General features: G+C 45.5%; 1 protein-coding gene across 1 annotated transcript in view; it reads right to left on the reverse strand.

Moving 5' to 3' along the window:
* The window catches only part of ETFA (electron transfer flavoprotein subunit alpha), a 415,153-nt gene that overhangs the window by 104,077 nt on the left and 293,949 nt on the right, over positions 1-17,127 (reverse strand). The gene's annotated exons all lie outside the window — the stretch shown is intronic.

Consider the following 17,127-nt stretch of genomic DNA (forward strand, 5'->3'; position numbering starts at 1 on the left):
CAAGATACCCCTGTGAATTAGAAGCAGAAGCTGATGCAGTTTAAGTTTCTTCATCGATATTACTATTCACCTGCACGCTTAGTTAGATTGAACGGAGGGGGGATTGAACGCAGTGCATGCACAAGGTGCAGGATGGAAGATGCTCATTACACCTGTCCTGGAGCTGTGTGAGTGCGCGCCAATACTGGTAAGATGCATTCCAGGTATTGAATTAAATGGTTGGCAATGCACAGGATCCCTCTTCCCAGGTTCCGGATCTGTGATAGTCGGGCATCTCACATCCATGGTACTGGTCCTAACTAGGAGGGAGGTGAAGTTGTGGCTAAACAACAGAAAGCCTTCAATTACAGAATAACTCCAAGCAGGGCCTATTGCAGCTGCGGAGGCGCAACAGCCTACGGCATGACCCAGAGACATATAGTGCCAACCTTCGCTGGCTGGGCCCAATCCTAATACGACTCAGATATCAAACTCTTAACAGGCCAATAACTGAAATGTGACTTTTTCTGCCCCTCGCATGTGGCTATCATAACTGTGTTCATTCTTACGCTTCTTCGCTATCGTATACTACCTATGTTCACTCGAACTGCAATATGTGCGAGCTGCATATGCTGATTATCTGTGGAATTGGTGTATTCTGTTTGGAATGCATATTATTTATGAAGAACGAATGGATAAAAAAGAGCTCAATGTGAGTCAGCGTCACTGGCCTGTGTTCAGGCAGGTGTTCACCTATGTTGAGTCCTACAGGTTTCACTCTCCAGAGCACTCACTGCTACTGCTTCAGAGCTCCTTTACTCAGACTGGGAGCGAAGGGCGCTGGGTTGAAGACAGATACAGCGCCTAGCAGCGTGGAGCTTGCCAAGTGGCGCAGGTTCTACTCTACAGGGCCTACTATCACACAACAAGGAGTACTGCATTGTGGAAGGGGACCTCTGTTTCAAACCTTTGTAGATGTGCTGGATTAGACAACGTGCCATTGCATAGATGAACACACACTGTCCATATGTGCCGTTCCATGATAAACCCAACAGTGGTCTTGACATTGTCCTCACTAGAAGAAAAATATTTGCTCACCTTAAAGTTCTATCTCTCGTTTCCAGGTATAGATTGGTGCATGACAGGCTGCCTGATCCTCGTCCATAACAGCATGGATCAGACAGAAATCGCAAATTACTAGGACACTGTACAATGTTTTGATTCAACTCTGGTGATCCGGGAAAAAGCCCCACGACGAAGGCCGTGAGCACCCAGATGAACCAAAATTACCTCAAAGTAAATCCGTTTAAGTCTGTAATACGTCTAGCAAAAATTCAGATTTCTGGGACTCTGGGCGAAGGGCCTAACCCTGTTTTTACAGTCAGGGATGTTGCTACTAGAACTGAATTCAATCTTGATAAGGAATATGCTACTTACCAGTATGCATCTGTTCTTGGCATAGAGGGCTGCAGAGTGGTACATTATGAATAGATCGCCATCTGGTGTTGGGCTCGGATGATTGCACTTTGTTTTTCTCTTGGAGAGTCTTTTGTATCTTGGTGACTCCTCCCTTGGTTGGTAGTGCGCATGGGCATCGGCTCCATCCTTAGATTGTTTTGCCATAGTAGGGTTAGATGGAGTAGTATAGTATAATACAGATAAGAGTGCCCATGTAAGTGTATCTAAATAAGATAATGTTGGAACAGACACAGGTTTCCGGGGAGGCTGGGAGGGCATGTACCACTCTGCAGCCCTCTATGCCAAGAACAGATGCATACTGGTAAGTAGCATATTCCGTTCGAGGCATATGGGCTGCAGATGGTACATTATGAATAGACTATACAGCAGTTCTCTCCCTAGCGGTGGTCGCCCGTGTCTGTTGCAACTGTCTGAAACAATGTTTTTAATACTGCTTGTCCCACTCTAGCTTGTTGTGTTGTGTGCACATCTACACAATAGTGTTTTGTGAAGGTGTGCGGTGTAACCCAGGTAGCTGCTTTGCATATGTCATCTAGTGGAATGTTTCCCAGAAATGCCATAGATGCTCCTAGTTTACGTGTAGAGTGAGCTCTAGGAGGAACAGTTAATGTTCTCTTTGCCTTTAAGTAGCATATTTGAATGCATTTTACAATCCATCTGGCAATGCCCGCTTTGGAGATGGGATTGCCTTTATGTGTGGGAGAAAACGCAACAAATAGCTGTTTTGTCTTTCTGAAAGTTTGTGTTCTTTCTATATAGTACAATATGGCCCTTTTAACATCCAGTGTATGTAGGGCTCTTTCAGCTACTGTTTGTGGTTTTGGAAAGAAAACCGGTAATTCCACTGACTGATTGATGTGGAATGCTGAAATAACCTTCGGTAAGAATTTTGGGTTTGTTCTAAGAACCACTTTATTTTGGTGTAGCTGCATAAATGGTTCTTGAATCGTAAAAGCCTGCAGTTCACTTACTCTTCTAAGTGACGTGATAGCTATGAGGAAGGCTACCTTCCATGTGAGGAATTGTATTTCACACCTATGCATAGGTTCAAAGGGTGGCCCCATTAGTCTGGTAAGCACTATGTTGAGATTCCAGACTGGGGAAGGTGGTCTTCTTGGTGGAATGACTCTTTTGAGTCCTTCCATGAAAGCCTTAATTGCTGGTACTTTAAACAGTGACAGATGTTGCCTGTTTTGTAGGTACGCCGCTATGGCTGCAAGATGAACTCTGATAGAGGTATATGCTAGGTTACATTGCTGTAAGTGTAATAAATAGCAAATGATTTGTTTAGTGGATGCGTCCAGAGGGTTGATGTGCTTACTGTTACAGTGTATAGCAAACCTCTTCCATTTTGCTGCATAGCATGCTCTGGTGGTAGGACGTCTTGCTTGTTTAATGATTTCCATGCATTCTGGTGGTAAATCTAAATACCCAAACTCTATGACCTCAGGAGCCAGATCGCTAGGTTCAGTTGTTTGGGATCTGGGTGCATTATTTCTCCATGGTTCTGTGTAAGATGCATGGGTAATAACCTTAGCTTTTGATGTGGTACTTGTGAGAGTTGTAGCAGCGTGGTGAACCACGGCTGTCTTGCCCACGTGGGTGCCACTAGTATCATTGTCATTGAGTGTTGCTGCAGTTTCCGAACCAGTAATGGAATTAGTGGTAGAGGAGGGAACGCGTAAGCAAATTTGTTGGACCAATTTATCCACAGTGCATTGCCCTGGGACCTTTGGTGTGGGTACCTGGATGCGAATTCTTTGCATTTTGCGTTCTGATGATTGGCAAACAGATCTATCTCTGGTTGCCCCCATTTTTGGAAGAATGGCTGTAGTATTTGGTCGTGCAGCTCCCATTCGTGTACTTGTTCTGACTGTCTGCTTAGGATGTCTGCTATTTGATTTTGAACTCCTGGTAGGTGTTCCGCTAACAGGTAGATCTTTTGAGGAATGGCCCATCTCCATATGTCCTGTGCTAGTCTGGACAGTTGGAGAGAGTGTGTCCCCCCCTGTTTTTGAATATAATACATTGCAGTCATGTTGTCTGTTCTGATCAGGACTGCTTTGCCTGTTATTTGCATTTGGAAAGCTTTTAGTGCTAGAAATATTGCTAATAGTTCTAGGTAGTTGATGTGCAGTTTCTTTTGCTGCACACTCCACTTCCCCTGTACTGTGTATCTGTCCATATGCGCTCCCCATCCGGAGAGAGATGCGTCCGCTGTTATTATCACTTGTGGAATTGGCTCTAGGAACGACCGTCCCTTGGAAATGTTTTCTGTGTTCCACCACTTCAGAGAGCGATACGTCCGGTCGTTTACCAACACCATATCTGTAATCTGACCTTGAGCCTGATTCCACTGTGTCGCTAGACACTCTTGTAGTGGGCGCATTTGTAGTCTGGCATGTGGTATTAGCAGTATGCAGGAGGACATCATGCCTAATAGTTGCATAAACACTCGTGCTGGTAGTGAGTGTTGTGGTTGAAATCTTTGTATTAACCCGACCATTGTCTGTATCCTGATTGGGTTGGGGTATGCTATTGCCTTTTCTGTGTCTATCGTAGCCCCCAGGTATTGCTGAATCTGGTTTGGTTGCAGGTGTGATTTTTTGTAGTTCACCGTGAACCCTAGTTGGTGCAGCAATTGAATTGTCTTCTGTGTGTTGTGAAGACATTCTTCCTTTGACTTGGCCTTTATTAGCCAATCGTCCAAGTATGGGAAGACATGTATTTGTTGTCTTCTTAGGTGTGCTGCCACCACAGCTAGGCATTTTGTGAAAACTCTCGGTGCTGTTGTGACACCGAACGGAAGGACTTTGAACTGATAGTGTTGTCCTTCTAACACAAACCTTAGGTATTTTCTGTGGGCTTTGTGAATTGGGATATGAAAGTAAGCGTCTTTTAGATCCAGTGTAGAAAGAAAGTCCCCTTTCTTCAGTAAAGGGAGTACTTGTTGGAGCGTGACCATGTGGAAGTGCTCCGAATTTATGTAAGCATTGAGAGGTCTGAGGTCTAATATTGGTCTTAGGGACCCGTCCTTTTTGGGGATCAGGAAGTATAGAGAGTATACTCCTGTTCCTTGTTGATCTTTTGGGACCTTCTCTATTGCATGCTTTTGTAGAAGTGCTAGCACTTCTTCTCTTAACAATGTCAGATGATCTTGACTCATTGGACGCTGTTTGGGGGGATGTTTGGTGGGGTAGCTGTGAGTTCTAGGCAATAACCATGTTGGATAATTTGTCTCACCCACTTGTCTGACGTGATGTTTTCCCAGACAGGTAGGAACTGTGATAGACGTCCCCCGACCGGTGTTATGTGGTCTGGGGGGAGTTCTATGAAGTCACTGTTTTGGTGTTGAGGCGTTGCGGTTGTTATTATTTCCGCGGCCTCTACCCTTATTGTTGTTACCTCTGTAACTGCTTCTTGAATTACCTCTGGGTGATGTTGGTGTGAAAGATGTGGATTGCTGATTCGTTCCTGTGTTCTTTGAGCCCCCTCTATAGGTGGATCTACGAAAGGAACCTCTGTGTGTTGGCTGTTGCAATGCTCCCATTGACTTAGCCGTTTCCGTATCTTTCTTCATTTTTTCTAATGTCTCGTCTGTGCTTGAACCAAACAATGTCTTCTGATCAAATGGTTTGTTCAGTAGGGCTGTTTGTACTTCTTGTTTGAATCCTGAGATTCTAAGCCATGCGTGCCTTCTTAGCATGACACTAGTGTTAATCGACCTTGCTGCAGTGTCTGCTGCGTCTAATGCACACTTAATGGAGGTATTGGTTATTATTTTACCTTCCTGTATTAATTGGTCTGCCTTCTTCTGATGTTCTTTTGGGAGATGTGTGAGAAGTTTTTCTAACTCATCGTAATGTGCCCTGTCGTAACGTGCGAGTAGTGCTTGTGTATTGGCTATACGCCAGCTATTCGCTGCCTGTGATGCTACTCTTTTGCCTGATGCATCTATTAACTTCGACTCTTTATCTGGTGGAGGAGCCTCTCCTGTAGATAACGAGTTTGCTCTTTTACGAGCGTTTGAGACTACCAGCGAGTCTAGAGGTACATGCCCTCTAATAAATATTGGGTCCTTTGGAGCCGCTTTGTATTTTTTATCGATTCTTGGGTTTAAAACCCTGGCTCTCACTGGGTTTTCGAATATTTCCTCTGTGTGAGTAAGAAGACCCTTCAACATAGGAAGAGTACCTGATGTTCTCTGTGCATTAGGTAGAGTCTCTAACAAGAAATCCTCTATTTGAGGTTCTGTATGCATATCTAGTTTGTGATATTTTGCTGCCCTATTGATGAGCTGCACAAAACCTGTGTTATCATCAGGTGGTGAAGGCTTTGAGGGATATAGCTCTGGGTCGTTGTCCTCATCTGACCCTACAGCATAATTTTCCCATGGATCCTCCTCATCTGGGATAGTTTCGTCATCCCCTTGAGGTTCTCCCTCCCCTAGATCACTGTCTACATCTGACTGAGGTGTAGCTGGTCTTGGTGTGGAAGGTGTAGGAATATTTGGCCTATTGTGAGGAATAGGAGAAGAGGGTGTGACTCTGGGACGAGGAGAAGCAGGAGGAGTTATATTCGTCCCCATTGTTCTCTTTTTTGAAGGAAGAGGTTTATCTTCTGATTGTTCACTCTTTCTCTTCTTCGTGACCACTTTCCCAGTTTGTGGTTCAATAAACAAGATCTTTTGTTTGGGATCTGTCTGTTGCTCCTGAATCGGTACCGAGGGTCCTGGTTCCGAGAGGTGCTTTTGTTTTCGATCGTCAGATCTTGTTGTTTTCGACACCGAATGTCTGCTCGATTCCGACTTTCTTGGTATCGAGTGTATCTTGGGCGATAAGTCATATTTATGTTTCGACATGGAATGTTTCGATACCGAGCTCTCCTTTGTATGTAGCCTCGGTGCCGAAGTCGATGTCGCCCTTTTCTCGGATCCGACATGGTGGGAGTCCGAGTGTTTCGGTTTCAGTTTCGGTTTCGTTGCCGGGCCGGAGGGCGGGGCGTCGGAAACTTTTTTCAGCGGTTTGACCGGGCCCGAGGGCGGGGTCGTTACCGCACGGGGTCGGTTTTTCGGTAAGGGGACGTCGTCACTCACGGTTTGTTGATCGATGAGTTCTTCAACCTCCGACTGGTCCCCTTCCGACCCCGACTGGTCCTCTTCTTCCTCGATTTGTTCGTCTCCGAACAGCTCCGGGATCGCTTCCGCCTGCATTCTGGAAACCTCGTGTCTTCGAGCTCGACGATTTCTAATCGTTAGCTTGGAGGAGAATGCTGCGCAGGCTTCGCAGTCCCTGGATTCGTGTTCAGGCGATAGACAGAGGTTGCACACCTCGTGTAGGTCCTTGTGTGGGAACTTAGCACCACACGTTGGACATTTTTTGAATGGAGTCCTTTCCATGGACTCCGGGCTTGACTGCGTCGAGAAAGGCCTCCTGTTCTTCGACGTAGATCCAAGTTTTTCTCTTCTATTTTGAATTTGTAACGCGTCGGAATGGAAATGAACGCGTTCGATAACAATACCGTCGAATTGGAAAGGGAATACGCGCCGAAAATCACTTTCTTCTGAAGTTGATCTGGAGCGTCTCGATCTTCATCCGAACCCGATGGCGGAAAAAAACAATCTAAGGATGGAGCCGATGCCCATGCGCACTACCAACCAAGGGAGGAGTCACCAAGATACAAAAGACTCTCCAAGAGAAAAACAAAGTGCAATCATCCGAGCCCAACACCAGATGGCGATCTATTCATAATGTACCATCTGCAGCCCATATGCCTCGAACATATATTTCTTAAGTGACTAAGGGCCATATGGATCAACACATTTCCCCATAGACACAGAATGGGTGTAGGAAGGTGGCTACCTGACTATGGTTACCCCAGATTTTTTGCCCTGTGTTTAGCTGGTTTTCGACTTAGTTGGCCTGGTTCCCTGCTAATCAGGGCCCCAGGCTATCTGCTCTCTCTGTAAAATGGATTCCATGTACCCTAGGTGCATAACTAGATTGGCTTGGGTCACCTTATCAGCCCCTGTACAGAGCACTATAGGTGCCCAGGGCATAGGTGCATCCAAGGCCTACCAGGGGCTGCAGCATATCTTTTGCCACCCCTGGCTGGCTATCTAAATTGACACAACTGGCTGATCACTCAGCTGGGGCAAGTGGGTGTAATCACCCCTTGCTTAGATATAGTATACCTATATCTAAACCTATATCTGGACACATGTATAGCCTGTAAGCCACTCCTATGGAAGGCCTCATCAATCCTGGGGGCAGAGTGCGTGGTTTTATGTGAGATGGTGCTCTGGCGTGAGCTGAGCCTGTCTGCAGCTGTCGGGAACAACTCCCTAAGCTGATCCGGGATAATGCCATACCATATACTCTTAAGCGCATTATAATCCTCGCGGTTATATAGCAACTTTGGTTTGGCTTTATCAAAACATGTCGTGTAAGGTGTCATACGAATTGGAATACTATCCCCTCGCCAGTTCTGGCGACGGGGATAGCATTCCACCCTTCTAGAGGGAGAAGACATGTTACTTTACTGAAACGCGGTTGATTTAAAATGAGCCTCAGATCCACAAAATGGATGCCCCTGCCACAGACACGGGTCTGACCTCCTGCTGCTGACCGAAACCCGGCAGAGGAGGCCTGGACAAAGAGTTTCCTGTCACAGGGCGGTGTCAAACCACCCCAGACAGGAGATAGTGGATTGGAGTAGGGAGGTTTCAATGAAACCAGACACTGCCTGGGGAGCACAAGGCTGCCCCTTGCAGGATCCGGCCAAACCGGTTCTGGGGCCTCCCAGCCCCTGTCCCAGCGCGGCCAGGATCAAAGGAGAGGGGTGTAACCACCCCCTTCCTGGGTCCCACCCATAGGAGGGGACCTAGCAGGATGTCCAACCCCCTAGATTCGAATAAGAGGGGGAGCAGTCCCAACGGACCTCAGATCATCCTGAAGAAACATAAGAAACGAAATCTGGACCCTTCGACTTTCCACGCGACGTGAGAAGACTGAAGAATCTCCCTTGTGGTCAAGGAGTGACCACCCTGTGCAAACAGGCACCATCCAGCCCTCGACCCTTGCTTTGTTGCAGTTCCCGCCGGAACTCGAGCGACAGAGATCGACGAGATCAAGCTTGCCTGCCTTCTACCTGCCCGATCCACAGTCCCTGCAGAGCTGAGACCCGTGGAGGCGACCGGAAGCGTGGGGCACGCCATCTTGAAAAGGCCACGAGACGCTGACTGTGCGGCCCACGAGTGACCCTCGAAGCTGTACACCGGGGTTTGAGAAGCCCCAGCCCCGAGCTCCACTTGCACCAAAGCTCACCCCTCCACACTCGCTGAGTGCTGCGTGGGGCCCTTCTGCTTGTGTGCGCTCGACGCGTTGGCCCGGTCACTTGCCAGCTGGCTTGTGGCCCCTGTGCCGACGAACTTTGAAATCCGACTTGCTTTTCTGGTTGCTCCAGATCTGCACCAGCTCCTGTGAAAAGGAGCACCCACTCTGACCCTCCTGGTTCGAGTGATAAGCAATCTCCCGGTTCCGCGTGGATTGCTTTTGCCAAGTGCTGTTTGCTACAATCTTCAAGCCGACGGTGCTGACGGCGAGAGCCTACGTGGGACAGATCGTGACCTGCTCCTGGACGTCGCAGATGCCCCAGAGCCCACGTGACAGCGGAGAGAAGCCTATCGACAACCGCCTGATTGCGCCCGACATTGCCTGGTTCCGTCCTGGTTCCACCCTGGTCACTGCTGAGTGACCCAGACTCTGTCCCCTCTGCTTTCAGGTACTTTTCTACATCGATCCACCCTTGGATCGCACCGGACACTTCTGCTTCACAGCGCCTGCAGCTGCAACAGCTCCAAGCACCCAGAACCTGCGTGACAGAACCCGACGCCACTTCGACCCTGTGCACCCACGGCCTGTGGGTGAGGTAACTTTGCAACGCCGGTGTCTTTACACTGGTACACACCTCTAGGGTCTGTGTCTAAAGTTTTGTGTTCCTAGGTTCAGCGGAAGTATCTTTTTATTCACTTTAATTGACTTTTACGCACCATTGACAGTGCATTGGTGCGCGCCGCACTTTCCGTGCTGCACCCGTCTCCTGTGGGCTACTCCCGACTTCTTCATTGCTTGTCCTGACTGCTCCCAGCGAATCTCTAGGCCCTAGGCCTAACCATTGTTCGTAAAGTGTTACTTATACCACTTTTTTGATATATGGTCTGAGTGGCCACCCGCCCTCATCCATAAACGTGCAACTTTATATGTGTAACAGTGCTTTTGATTTAACGCTTGTGCCCCTTTCCTCATAAAGAGTACTGGGGAGTAATTTAGAAATAAATACATATATTTTTATAATATATACTTGTGTGGTGTCCTTTCATTTGATTACAGGATTGTATGTGGTAAAACAAGCTCGCTTAACACGACCTCTTAAGTTAAGCCTTTAAGGCTGCTTAGTCCATGCTACCACTAGGATAGCTTGTCTACAAGGTTGACTTACAACCTGACATCTTTGGGGTTTGTTTGGACTGATAACCAGTGGTTCCAGAATTGGAAACACTACCTATCAGGCCAACTTCTCACAATGGGCTAAACCCTTTGATACATCTGGCCCTAAGACCTGTTTCTATCAGCTACTAGCCCACTGCCAAATATTCATTGTTCTCGCATTTGATCACAGAATTATTGTGCCCAATGCCTTTACAACGTCTCACACAGAATAGGGCAATTCTGTTTATCTTGCCCTTCTTTAAAATAAAAGCATCTGTCCCTTACAAAAAATCCACAGATGTGTTTTCAATTTGAAAAGACTCAACTCTGTATCAAATCACGTATGACTATTAAGTACATTGCTTACCTGTCATAAAACTCATTATCTTTTTTTTATCGTCTTTATTGGTGGTTTCACAGGTTTATATATAATATAATCTGCGAGGTTTATTATATAAGAAAGAAAAACAGTCCAGTGACATTTACACTTATGACACTTAGTGGAGAACCAGGTTGCACTAGGCATTGGTGTCGTTCAATGAAAGAAACCATATGTAATATTTTTTACATGTCTACATATATGGTCCACTTTGTAATCAAAAGATCAACAAAACAACTGACTTTTCTCTTTGTTTTACCTCTTATGCTTTCACACCAAACAATGCATGATAAACACGAACAAATCGATCTCCACTAACCCTTATGTACCATGTGTTGTGAGTCTAATATGAGCTAGGGCGGCTGCTTATGTATGTACTTTTCAGGGGACAGCGGAACCAGCACATAGAAGGAAAAAGGTAGAAGGAGGAGGGCGAGGGGGGAGAGAGAGTCTCCCCCGGGACTGGTGGGGCTTGGCGCATGCAATTTACCTTCCCCAAACAACAAGTACTCTCACCACTGCATGGGTTGGACTGTGGGGGTCACGGGGTGCATAAAACGCATTATCTTCAAGTCTGCTTGCATTATGGGCAAAATTTAATATAAAACCGTGCCTAAATATTTAGTAAACAAATTCAGGAAATATGTTCAACCCCCGCCAGCTAAGATCACAAAATAAAGCAATAGTTAGTAAATTATACTAAATGGGATGCAACAGCTTACAGTGTTCAGGGGCCCCACTGTGGAATAGTCTTCCAGAGAAATTCCCAATAATCCTGCATTCAGGAAATCCTTAAAAATCTAGCTATTTTTCAGATACATATCTGTATGATGCGTCTCATGCTACGCGTATCCAAATTCACTGGCCGAAGCACGATGAAACTCCACTAGAGTTCATCTTGAGCTTTAAAAAAAAAGATTATTAAAAAACAGGGGGCTTCGAGATTTTTAAGTGGTCTGTGACATGTCCTCCCTTTTAGTAAGCAAAATAATCCAAAAGTTAACGTTCCAGATTAGTACTCACAGCCCAACTATTTGGCAGGGGTTAACAGGTGCCTTATCCTTGTTTTTTAGCCTTGGCATATATCCCCATAGAATAAAGCGATTGCATGTGGGACTTCTTAGCCAATTTTAATGCTCATTCATTTTTCACCTATTACACACAACCACCCACGTACCCAAATATATCAAATGCGGGCAGTGAAAAGATCTCCCATGAAAAAAGCCCCCTCTTTGGGTGAGGGCCCCACTATGCATTGCCGCGCCCACTTAGCGTGGAGCTAAAACTGATGATGAAGCATGTCAAGTAGGTGAGTGAGGGGTCATAATCCTGGATAAGGGATGCCCTGAAAAAATCTCTGCTCTGGTTTATGACACCTGTTATTGATCAATCTGTGCCAAATAGTTGGGCTGGGGATCCTACTCTGGAACGTCACAATCTGTTGATTATTTTGAGCGTTAAAAATAAACAAATATATGAATGCTATTCAGCACAGATATTGTCTCGTGGATCAAGCTCCCAACAAGCCATTTCTGACCAACAAGCTTTCCACAATTCCTGGAAAAACTGGCCTTTCATAGGGTTAGGATTCCTTTTACTGTGCTTCATTTCTCTCTATCGCTCCTTTCGAAGCATTTGAGGTACATGATTTTGCAGCAAGCAACAAGTGACACAATCCTAGTCACACAGCACCGCAGGCCGAGGAAACTGTGTACCCAGAAGGGGTTTCACATTATATAGATCACCAAACACTCTTTATATAAAGAGAGAGCCTGCACTCTAAGACTGCCACAATTCTTCTCTTTTATTGACTCAGGCAGCAACGCAAAGTTCCAAATTAAACAAAAGATTCAGAGATGCGTTTTCCATCTAGTATATAAAGAGCAAACACTGTGGTGTTTATCAGATTGGAAAGGGCTAAGGGCACTTTGGGTCCTGCCCGAGACAGTAAAGGAGAAGAATTGTGCCAGCCTTCGAGTGCAGCCTCTCTTTATGTAAAGAGTGTTGGGTGGTAGTTAAAGGGGCGTGCAGGAGCGCCCTTCCTTGGGAGGGTAGGGGGGAGAGGAGAGAAAGAAAGAGTGAGTGAGAGTGAGAGTGAGTGAGAGTGAGACTGTAGTTTTTGTGAATTAATACAGTTACCTCATCCCAAGTCACTGAAACACTGTTCTGTACATATGTCTAGTATCTGTCTTTCCTCTCTATTCTCGCTCTGCACCAAATAGTGTATTTACATGTTCCAGTTATATTCCAATTAGTATTCTGAATCTCTACTCATCCAGCATAATGCCCTTTGCACCATAAATCTTGGTGACTTGATGTACAACATTTCTGATCGAAATTGTACCTAATGCTCAGGAAAATAAACTGGGCACACCTGAAATGTGAGACACCAGAAGGAAGATATATTGAAAGATATGCAAGCAAGGGAACAAGAAGGGACAGCCCAACAGTAGATTGGAAGGAGATCCTCACCACCTGAATGATGGAAGATGGGTCTGCTAAACGGATTTCAGAGTCCAGCAACTAATCCTGGTGTTGAACCACAGGAAGCTGCAAGGGCTGTATCCTGCAGAGTCTAGAGGCATGGCTCCTGCAGGACATGAAGCCTGTGGAATGGTTTAACAGTCATTGAGTTCAGTGGCGGTTGGTGAAATTTGAAAGTGGAGCGGCGTAAAACCATCGTCGTACTGCGGCGAGCGAGTGCCATAGAAGCACAGCCAAGCAGCGGACACAGGCCTGCTTCTTTACTATGCATCAGCTGTGCAGGCATGGCGTGTGGCCACCCTACGTCCCCTATAATTTAAATGATGTTGATTGTATGTACGCGGTTTATTATTTGAAATGCAATAAAAACTGATATCGAAGAAAAAAAAATTGTGACCCCTTCCTGACAGATGAACATGAGAGCCCTTGAAAATAGCACTTGAATCCTCATTTAGGGAGCTATGCTAAATCAGAGCAAACAATGTGAATGGCAGAAACGGTGAGCAGGGATAACCGGTCTCTTTTTCCGATTTCTTTTTCCAAAGTTCATTCCTTAACAAAGAGAAATTCTGAGTTATGGGTTTGAAAATTACACACCGCGCGCACACAAAGAGACGTGCGGCTCTGTGCAGTTCTTTGTGGAACAGGACAGCTCCTGGACATCGGGGGCCGGGTCATGATGTTGTTTTCTGTGCTGCGTCAGCGCATAAGGGATTTGCTCACTTTTTAATGACCTTGAGTCCAAACATTAACTCGAAATATCTCCAAATGAATGCATATTTTCTTGACTGCAGAGATCGGCACTCGGCAACACGAGGTAGTAATTGCCTCTGTGTGTTCGCGCTCAAGACGACAAAAAAATGCCCAGACTTCTCTTTTTATGCAGCAGTGGAAATTGCATCGGGATACGACCCGACATGCAAACCATTGTGAATAATGCGCACACCTTCTTGGTGCATCCATTTTGCCTAAACTTTATTTGTAATTTTAGCTCTAAAACACACTGCACGCCACCATACATTTGCGAACAGGTCGAACAAAAAAAGCTAATCTCTGAAAGAATCGTTCTTTACACCTTATTTGAATGACATTAATGCATTTATGGTTTTTATTCCATCCTGCAGACAAAAGCGCTACCCAGACCATCAATTCTGAAATGCTTTGGCTGCGTACTTAAATCCGAGCCATTAGCCACAGGGCGTCATCCAGCCACACTACACAAACACAAAAGATAAACATCAGGTCACATGAATGCATTTGGAAATATTTGTATTTATAACGTCTAGGACAGTTATCAATATACGAAGTATAGTTTACATCGCAAATCTCCCACAAAACAAATGTGCATCGTAACACTTCATCCATGAACAAGAGGTAGGCTTCATTGTGAAAAGAACCACTTGCAAGGTAGGTGTCCAACGCTTCCGCTTATAAAACAGCTGGGAGGCAATCAAACTTTTGGATACAAAATTGGTTCAGGCTGCATATGCTTAGTGTTATAAAACATCTCCCACACTATTTCATAAAGGAAAAATGGTAGGAATAGATGACATTTACATTCTCTGAAGAGGTTCTGTGGTTCCCAGGAGAAGTTTCTGAACGTTCTCCAAAAGTTCTTGCAATGCTGAGGAATAGGTTTTATGCAAGCAGTGGTACTGGAAAATCATTATCACTGGAGAAAACTGGAACATATAAGAAACCTAAGCTAAGAGGGGGATCTTTGGATACAGTTGAAAACCCAGTGGTAGGCTTGAGCTTCCAACTGAAGTGCCTCTTTTTAAACTGGTTTGTGGAGCCAGATATACAGGAGCTTGATAGAAAATACAGCATTCATGAACGAGAAAAATGTAATTTTTGCTCAACCATCTTCTTGCCAGAGCTAAGAATACTTTAGGAGTCTTTTGCATGAGCAGGTGGCTGACAGGTGTAGCGATCAATCTCATCTTACAATTGCAGCTTACTGGAGGTCATGATCCAGCTGGCACCTACCTACCTAATGAAAGATCACATTATTAGAACACACTGGTACATTATTTTGTTAATAAGTGTCAAGAGTCAAAGCCCAGTTTTGCGTACAGGAGGATAATGCCTTCTGCACCTTCCCATAGACTGAGAAGTAGGATTTCCAGAAACAAATACCATGTCACCCTGCATCTGTTGTCGAAATATTTAGATTGGAGAAGCATCAGGATTTGGTTTCATCCAGTTCCTCTAAGCTGATTTGAGAACTTGGGGACCTGTGTGATGAGCTGCCACTGCCTCACCCAGAAGCAGGGACATGCTTGCCACCCAAGTGCAAGAGTTGGTTTTGGTCACCATGCCCATGTGGGAAGTTTGGACTCAAGTTGACGATGCAAAAGTCTCTGCCGTGGAGTATAGCTTGGAGTTTAGAGGAGCTTCAACGGCTAGATGGGGAAAACCTACAGTTCGGACCATCTAAAATTCATCTAGCGGGAACAAGTCATCCGATACCAGAGGCAGAACAATCCTGCAACCCAGTTTTAACATTTTTTTTTACAATCCTAGCAGTAACTAACAACGGCTCTGGATGGCCCCAGTTGATAAATGTAATGCAAGAAGTAGATGGATGAGCTGCAGCAAGAGAGCTGGTTAGATGAGATGCCACAGCATTGATGCCTCTGTATTACACAGCATGTACTACAACCTATTCTAAAGCTTGTACTTCCCCCTAGATTCTTCTTCTGCAACATATGGCGTCGGTGAGTGGAGCATCACTGGCTCTTTTCATATGCAACAGGCAGTACACACACACACACGCACACGCACGCACATACACAACCCTCCCCTCCCACCCCCCTCTCTCCCCATTGTGTAGCAACATGAATGGCTTCAAACTAAAACATTATGACACAGGTGGACCCAGAGAGAAAGAAGCAAAAGAAAAAGAGCACCAGGCAGCAGCATGGGAAGCGAACAATGAAAAGACCCCAACATAAGAAACACAGGTCTAAGCCCATGGCGAATGGTGGCAAATATCAAGCGTGGGTACGTTTGCACAGGACGGGAGACTGTCGGCGCACTCTCTGCATAAACATGTATGGCACCAGCTGCATAGTGATCTGAACAAACACATCTTAGAAGCAATCTCCCGAGCGATCACTATGTACGCGGATACTCGTTGGTGATGTAAAAACCAAGAGAGAAAAAGTAAGGACGTTTTGCAACATGGTTAATTTACTCTGGGGGAAGCGTAATTGGGAAAATAAAACTCAAACCTCGTTTCTTTGGCAAAGAAACAAGGAGGAGATTGCAATATTCTTGCTGCATTATTTTGAGCACACAAGTGTTAGTAATTAGGTAACTACATTGAAAACTTACATATTTTGTTTTGAAATTCTCCTTCCAGAACACACACACACTCGAGCCGGCTCGTTAAACTGATCTTAAATATCATATTACCAGAACAGAGCTTTAAAGAGACTCTTCCCCCCCAAAAAAGGCCAATAAAGACAATATTGGCATAAAAAATGCTCTTGTGTTGCATAGCTTATAATATTACTTCGAGTTGTTAATCACAAAACTATCTGAAGTGCCGGAGGCTTCCTCAGAGCACTGAAACCACATTTGCAAGAAACGATAACAAGATAGATATATACACTAACTTTCCAGAAAAAAATTAAAGTGGAGCCAAGTTTTATTCTTTTTAAAACGTATTAAGTTTAGCTAAAGTAGAATAGAGCGCTCAGCGTGACATCCATTAACACCACCACAGTAAAGTACCAGACAAACATTAGTGCATAAAAATGTTTCCCCCATAGAAGTTATCAAAATTATATACATTAAAACAGCAGTGCATGAGCCCCTCATAGAGTCATACAGTGGAAAGGCGGCATTCTGTGCTCCTCTGGCACTCCCCGGCCTGTCCTGCGGTTCCAGATGGATCCCTCTGTGTTCCGCCAAGGCTCCCATATCTTGAAGTGTTTCTGGGGACATCCATGTGTCTGACCGATTGGGCGTTCCAGCCCCATACAAAGCTCTATTCCCTTTGGCCAGGCTTCAACCACCGGTGCCTATGCGTCCTGCCAGGCCCTGGCAATGTATCTCTCAGTCGCAATTAAGCCCAGTCATAGGAGCGCCCTCTGGTACCGTGTCTCCCCCAAGTAATTAGTGATATGTAGCAGTTTTAGTTTGGGATTCCGGGGGACAGCCCATCCCCAGCCCATACCAGCACCCCCTCGAGTTTCCTAAGCACAGTCCCCCAGTGTTGGGCCAATCCGGGAATCGCCAAAACATATGAGACGATCCACCTGCTGGAATGAGCTCCATCCTGTGAAATCTGGGTCTTGTGAAATATAC

Source organism: Lissotriton vulgaris, chromosome 2_2, assembly GCF_964263255.1.
Source record: "Lissotriton vulgaris chromosome 2_2, aLisVul1.2, whole genome shotgun sequence".
NCBI lineage: Eukaryota > Metazoa > Chordata > Amphibia > Caudata > Salamandridae > Lissotriton > Lissotriton vulgaris.